We start from the raw sequence: 7,182 nt of genomic DNA on the forward strand, positions 1-7,182 counted from the left end.
CCCATTCAAAGATCAGTTGAAGAACTTTTTGATGGAAAAATGTCTTCATAGTATATGTGATTTTATAAAAATTCATACTCTGTGATTAACTATTCGTGATGTGAATTTTAGTGTTTTTTTTTTCATTAAAATTTTCATTTTATTTCAATGTACTACTCTACCAATTGACAATTCCAATTGATAAATCCAATTGACAATTCCAATACATGTAAGCCATGTTATGGCTTACATGTATGGAAATAAATTTGTATTGATTGATTGATGGATTGAATGGAAGTGCGAATATTACCCATCTATCTTTGTCATTCTAGTGAATACTACAGTACACAGAATGAGACACAGCCGGTGAAAAATCGAAACGGTGCACACACAAATGGTCTGTGTAAGAGAGAGAAAGTACTTGAGAAAATGCAAAATTTTCATGAGAGTGTCGCTTTGGCAAGACTGAGATTTATATATTTGAATGAAAATGTTGCCTCAAACTCCATTAAAATTTTGAAATTACGCACTATTTTTGCGAAATTATCCTTGACTGAAATCATTTTTAGATACTCAAGTTAACAGTATAGTGAAAAATACGGAGGTTCATCACTGATTAACTGATAAGAGATATATTCCCGGTTCAGGTAAAATTTCACAAACAATTACATTGCAAGTATCGATAAATGATATGAATTCAATTGAGATTTGAACTGTTTCAACAGAAAAAAATGGTGAGCATTGAATTTCTTTCGTTTAATAACTGAAAAATATCTGCAAATAGTTTCGAAATATACAAAAGATGAGATAAAGACTGGAAATACAAGAAATCATCGGGAAATTGTTTACTAAAAGATTTATATAAAATACACTGAATCAGCAGTTGTACTGCAGAACTTGTTTCATTCTATTGTTGAACGATAAAGGTACTTGAAATGAAAAACCTATTCTACTTGACAATTTTCGCTACATTGATAGTAGTAATAATGTCTCGTCATTATCACACCACAAAAAGTGATGAAGAACTTGAGACTACAAAGGTGAAGGAATCACTTCCAGAACCTGTTGAAGAAAACACAGCCGGGAAGGGGGAGAATATCCAGAAACCTTGTAAGTAACTAATTGTTCATGAAGGACGTACCAAATTTCGCCAATTTTCCAATGCTTTCCACTTTTCGAAATTTGATGCAGTATTTATTTTGTAATCTTACAAACTTCCTCTCGTTCATTGGTGTTAATTCAGGATACATTTGGTTGAATTTTCTACAAGTTCTGGCAATGATTTGATCACACTGTCCGTGTATAATAAATAATTTCATAATAACTTCGTTTGAATAATCAATATTTGCATTCATTTTTAGCGATTTTTTGAAACACCGTCAATAACCATTTATCAATTACTTATAAAAGTCACCAAACTGTCATAAGCTTGATATTTCCACGGCTACCTAGAAATCAAATGCTTTAAAAATTATTTTTTGTACAACTGTTATTGAAAATCTCTTTGATAGAAACACTTCAATCAGAACACCTACCAAAAAATCATTTAGAAAAGTTCACACATGCAGTTCGTGCTATTGGTAATATTAAATCTCTGTGAAGTTATTGACGATGACGAAGTAGTATTCAGTCCAACTGTAGAAAGTCCTTCATGACTAACCAATAATCCTCCTTAAAATAACGTGAGTTGGCGTATTTAGTTGTAACATATGCCTTGTAATCCAAAGATCGTGTGTTATCAGCAGTAACGTTATACAAAAAAAATTGTATGATACATTTGTTGAAAGTGATTTTATTTGGCTCGTGAGTTTGCTCCACTTGCTGACGCTCGTTTTGCAATAATCCCCACTCACAAAATAAAATGCCACTTTCAACACTTGTATAGGTAAAACGTGAATAACTATTTTTCCACAAAAACGGTTTTATTAAGAAAACTTGACGATTCAGGTATATGGACATGTATATCATCTTCAATCATTTTTCACCATCTTTCAATTTATCGAGTAATATTCAGGGGGTTTCATTTGAAAAAATGAACTTTCGACTACTTTTATGCACAATGGAAATAATAGTAATTTTAGCTCGCCCTGTATGATATAGAGTCGATTTCTTGGTGTTATTTGAATATTTCGTGTTTGTCCAAACTATCATCAAAATATCAACTTTTCATGAATTGAAAGTACTAATGTACTTAATTTCAATTAAAGCTATGTTTGGACCATATTTGGCACAATTTATTTTTCATCTCGAAAACAGATAGAGATAGGTATAAGACATTATCAGCAAAAAAGTATTAAAATATCAGAGCGATTCCAAAAATGTATTAATATACGGGGTGTCCTATTTAAAAAAATATAATTGCTAAGACTTTTTGATAGAAGTGGCAACGCTGCAATGCTGAAAATATTTTAGATCAATAGAACAGGTAAGGAAATGTGAGAGGTGGAATTTTCAGAAAAATCATGCTTTGCGTTTTTCAGAAACGTCTAACCTACCATCGACCGTGAGTCACGCTGTATAATTTTCAGAATTCGATCTTTGTAAAAAAATGTGAAAAAATTTTTCATTTGAACAGATAGAGAAATATTCTCTGGAGGAATACGTCTTTGGGAATGGAAGATTTTTGTTTTTCTACTTCTCCATATCCATACACAAAATGTTGAGAGCAATTAGTTTAAAAATAAACTTTTTTCAGGAAGTTTCGGAATAAGACACTGATCTTATTACCTCATCAGCACCATAATGGATCGTATTACAATATGAAGACCTCAATTCATTCAAAACGTTATGACCTCATGTCACCAGAAGAGGCAAATCTCAATCGACTATGAACTCATTCATATGCTTTTTGAATTAATCCCAAGAATCTTTCCTAAAACCAAATGTTCACTAAAAAAATATACATCTTTCAATTTAAACTGTTTTTCAATGCATAGATATCTGCATCACATTTTTAAATGTATGAAGCGAAAATGTGAAATTGATTTTTCAAATGAACTATTATTCCTATATTAGGAATTCAAGTCAACCTCAAGCGATGTAGTTTGCATAGTGAGAACAATTAATGAATCACCTTTGATAATGTTCACCTCGGTCGTAGACGAAACGTCAGTCATGAAAACCTTCAGACCACTGTTGACAAACCCGTAAAATACCTTCGACACATTCATCTCCGGCAGAGGAAAAAATAATGGAACATTCGTCGTTCATAGTTCTCAAGTAGTCAAACTTTGCTTCAAAAAGTAGGCGTATGTCTAGAATCATAATTCAGTGTCATGCATCTGACTGAGAATCAGCAACCGATGTTTCTCAATTGTAGGGTTGTTTGTTTGGCGACACTAGACTTCTCTGTTCTACGAAATCAAATATAGACTACAAATTCTGTGAAACGACCTTCAATACCACATTGAGTCGGACCAATATACTTTCTTCTCAGTCCTCAGAGATAATTGTATGTACTATGATTCCTAAATAATAGGCACTAAATTCTCAGAAAGGACTGACGTTTTTGCCCTAATCTGTCTCTTGCAGTGGTGTACGGAAATTATAGTTAACAGATGAGGACAAATGATGATAAAATATATAGAATCATAAGTTTGACAACAATGTTCTCGTTTTGATTATATTTCATGATACTGCCTCGTATAATGGAATTGTACTCTGATTCCCAAACTTTCCAATCAATATCATTTCATTTTGAATTTTTCTGAAGAATATTGGAGGACACCCGCAATTTCAAAGAATTTTTCGTTTTACAGTTTTTTGAAAAATATACTCAATTCACCATTACTTGATTCGTTGTCCTCATGTCTAGTAGATAATTCACAGAAACACTACCTGAGTGTAAGTTTTGCAGTTAACTGTGGAAAACTTCAGTGATATTCCAGATAATACGAACAGAAAATATTGCTCCATCACTTTTTCAATAATTGTAGAAGCTGTTGGAAACATATCTGAATGTTATTCTTCAATTTTGATGAAAACTCATGGGTATGTCCAATGCTTTTGAAAATTGTAGCTCTTCATTGTACTCAAATTCATAATGAACTTAATATCTGATGACCTGTTCTCAAGAGTCGACGTAAAGTTCTGTATTTCTCTCTCGGTATCAATAAGAAGTTCCGAAACGAACTATTAAATGAATCACCCGTATTGTCCATTCTCAATTCTATCATATTGCAGGTGCTGAAGAATGTTGCAACGGTTACCAATGTGCAATCTTCTGCAGATTGTTTGGATACTCATTCGGATACTGTTACGGAGAACAATGTCGCTGCTATTGATCATGAATTGTAAAGCAGAAGATCAGTAAATCTATGAAACCTACAAAAATATGTTTTAGTTTGATTTAATCCAAACCTCTCGAAAATGTGTGAACCACCAACAGAAGATTACTCAAAATATCGACACAATGTTATCTCAGAATGGAATGTTATTGTTACGTTCAGGAAATTTTTTGAAAGCTTCATTTCAATTTTATGTGAGAACTCAGAGTAAATTTATCGAATCTGAAACAGTCTCTGAAATAACTGTTAGGCTTATATAGTTGTTCTTCCAGATAAGTGGCATACAATTTCATTGAATAGTACAAAAATACGACTTGACATACCTCAATAAAACTTTAGACTGAATTGAAACAATTCTTTACTGGAACACCTCCTCGCTTTCTCTAGCTTGTTTCTCCTGTTATAGCGTGATTCTCAACTGAACGCCACACTCATTTAAAACATTTTTAAATTGTCAGAAATCGAATTAAAAAAACAATACAAACATAGTATAACAATTTTCAATTGAAGGTAACTCATGTACAAATTGAACTGAGAGCTAACGGCAACAATGTTAAATGTTAGAACTAAATTCTTACCGTGGTCATTTTTATTGTCTATGCATCGCCATTGTAAATAATTGAAAAGTAAGATGATTCCATAAAATTTGACCCCGTAACAAGATAGCTTCTGCATATCGATAGGATGTACGAGCGAATAGGTGGACCAGTTCGTTTAATACTCTGAAACATCGGTAAACTGATCAACACTTCGGAGGTTTATTATATTTGCGTCATTAAAATGCCATAAATAGTCATTCGGTTTCTTCATTATCAAGCGTCCTTATCTGCATAGGCGTAGTGTGTTCTGTTTCTTGTGAAGGTGACTTTGTTTTGTATTTAATAAATATATTTTATTATATTCATTAAATAGACTGTTATATTTATTAACTTCAAAATATAAGATAGAGTTGACCGATACTTGTTTTTTAAAATACATTATCGTAGATTTTCATCACATTCGCACTTTATTGTGAGATAATTAGTTGACCTAATCATTAAACACAGGCATAAATGTTCGTTAAACTCAGGTATAACTGTCATTAATTATTAGTTATAGGTAGATAGTAATATTTCAAAAAGTATATATGAATCACAATGTAGGTAGAATTCAGTTCGTTAGTGAACACGCTTGAAAAAGTTACTGTGCAGCGAAACACGTGTTGCGGATTTGTTAATCTGTTCTAGTGAAAATCTCACAATAAAGTGTTTTTCAGAATACATCAACTCTAAAATAGTTTTTGAGGTAAGTGAACAACAGACAAATAGCTGAATGATATCATTGAAATTTATTATTTTTGTAGTATTAAGATGGATGCCGTAGCAGGTCCAAGTAATGTACAAAGAAAGCGGAATTTCATGTCGTTAGAAGAAAAACAGATTGTCTGTAGAGTGTACGAAAATTTAAAAAATACACTTCGTACAGTGGAAGCTGTAGCCCATTGTTCATTTTCAACGGGAATATCCGTGTCGATAATTGAACGCACTGTACGTGAAAAAAGATGACTGGCATTGTACAAGCTCCAAAAGTACAGTGTCGTGGTAAAATCAGGTAGAGTACCAGAAAAATATTGTACGCTATACCATTCATTCTTTCTTTTTTGAGAATAAAGCGCCAACCCTCGAATCCATTAAGACAAAGGTAATGGATAATGATAATGAAATCTGTCTTAATAGAAAGACAAGATATAGTCTCATGGCGACGGAGATATCTTCGATCTATTAGAGAAATGCGTTCTGCTCACAAAAAGATTTATTATCTGGACGAAACGTGCGTGAATGCTAGTCACACAGTATCTAAGATCTGACAAGATATTACTGTAACTAGTTATCGTCAAGCATTTGTGGACGGTTTATCAACAGGGTTACGCAGACCGACAGGTAAAGGGCAACGACTGATTGTCGCCCATATAGGTAGCGAGAGTAGCTTTTTAGACGATAGTGTACTAGTTTTTCATCTAAAAAAAACGGGGGATTATCACGAAGACATGGACGCCCAACGCTTTGAAGGGTGGTTTGAATCCTCGATTTGGAACGATATAGCATATATTCATTTGGAAAAACCATCTCGATAAGTTTGTTCCATAAGAACAATTTCCAACAAACGAAGGAATTTTTTGAAAATGTAGTCCCTGTAGACCTGAAAAATCAGCAGTCGCACATCATATTCTGCAACAAAACCATTCCATAGACTTCAATTCATTAAGATGAGTTAGACAAGTTAACAACAACAGGCAACTAGATGCCTATGAGAGTGTAGAAATAAGTAAACACAATGATATTATGAATAACGATAACGGAGCTATACCAAAGAGCATACTATATAGCTTGTTAAAATAAAATAAGATAATGTTGTTGGGTTTACTGATTACTACATAAGGACACATTGCAAAAATAAATTTGGATAGGCAATATTGTGATATTAATTTTCATATAGCTGAAAATTGTTTTATATAGATAAGGCAAAATTGTTAAATTAATTTAGGTTGGTATACCTGTAGGGTTGGTACGCATAGATGGTTTACCTGTATGGGTTACCTATATAGCATAAATAGGGTTAGCTCGCATTAGTTTGTAGTTTTAATCTTCCTCTTTGAAGATGATCACTTGGTGATCGAAACACGTGTCGAGGTTTTAAAAATAACGATTTGGTGTTGGGAAAAAACTCCAGTAATATTCATTACTACACCGAAGGTTTTAAACAGTGCATCATAAGATTGTAAGACAGGTTCAAAAGTCTGCAAAATAATGCTGCAAGTTCATTTGCGTCTTTTTTATGTACGATGACGGGCACTTCATCAGGGCCAGACGTCTTGTTAATATTGGGCTGTTTCAGAATTCACCAAAATTCTCCATCGATCCTAAATAAATGAATCATC

The 7,182-nt window shown here is 33.0% G+C and overlaps 1 long non-coding RNA gene across 1 annotated transcript; it reads left to right on the forward strand.

The window, feature by feature from the left end:
- The first annotated feature begins 719 nt into the window (after positions 1-719).
- On the forward strand, positions 720-2,897 carry LOC111514699 (uncharacterized). The gene is made up of 2 exons (XR_012465503.1): positions 720-1,089; positions 2,675-2,897. It is a non-coding gene; the product is annotated as an uncharacterized lncRNA (long non-coding RNA).
- The last annotated feature ends 4,285 nt before the right edge of the window (positions 2,898-7,182 follow it).

The sequence above is a fragment of the Leptinotarsa decemlineata genome, unplaced genomic scaffold, assembly GCF_025532065.1.
Source record: "Leptinotarsa decemlineata unplaced genomic scaffold, Ldec_3_MD MMD2_tig00001064_RagTag_RagTag, whole genome shotgun sequence".
Classification (NCBI taxonomy): Eukaryota; Metazoa; Arthropoda; class Insecta; order Coleoptera; family Chrysomelidae; genus Leptinotarsa; species Leptinotarsa decemlineata.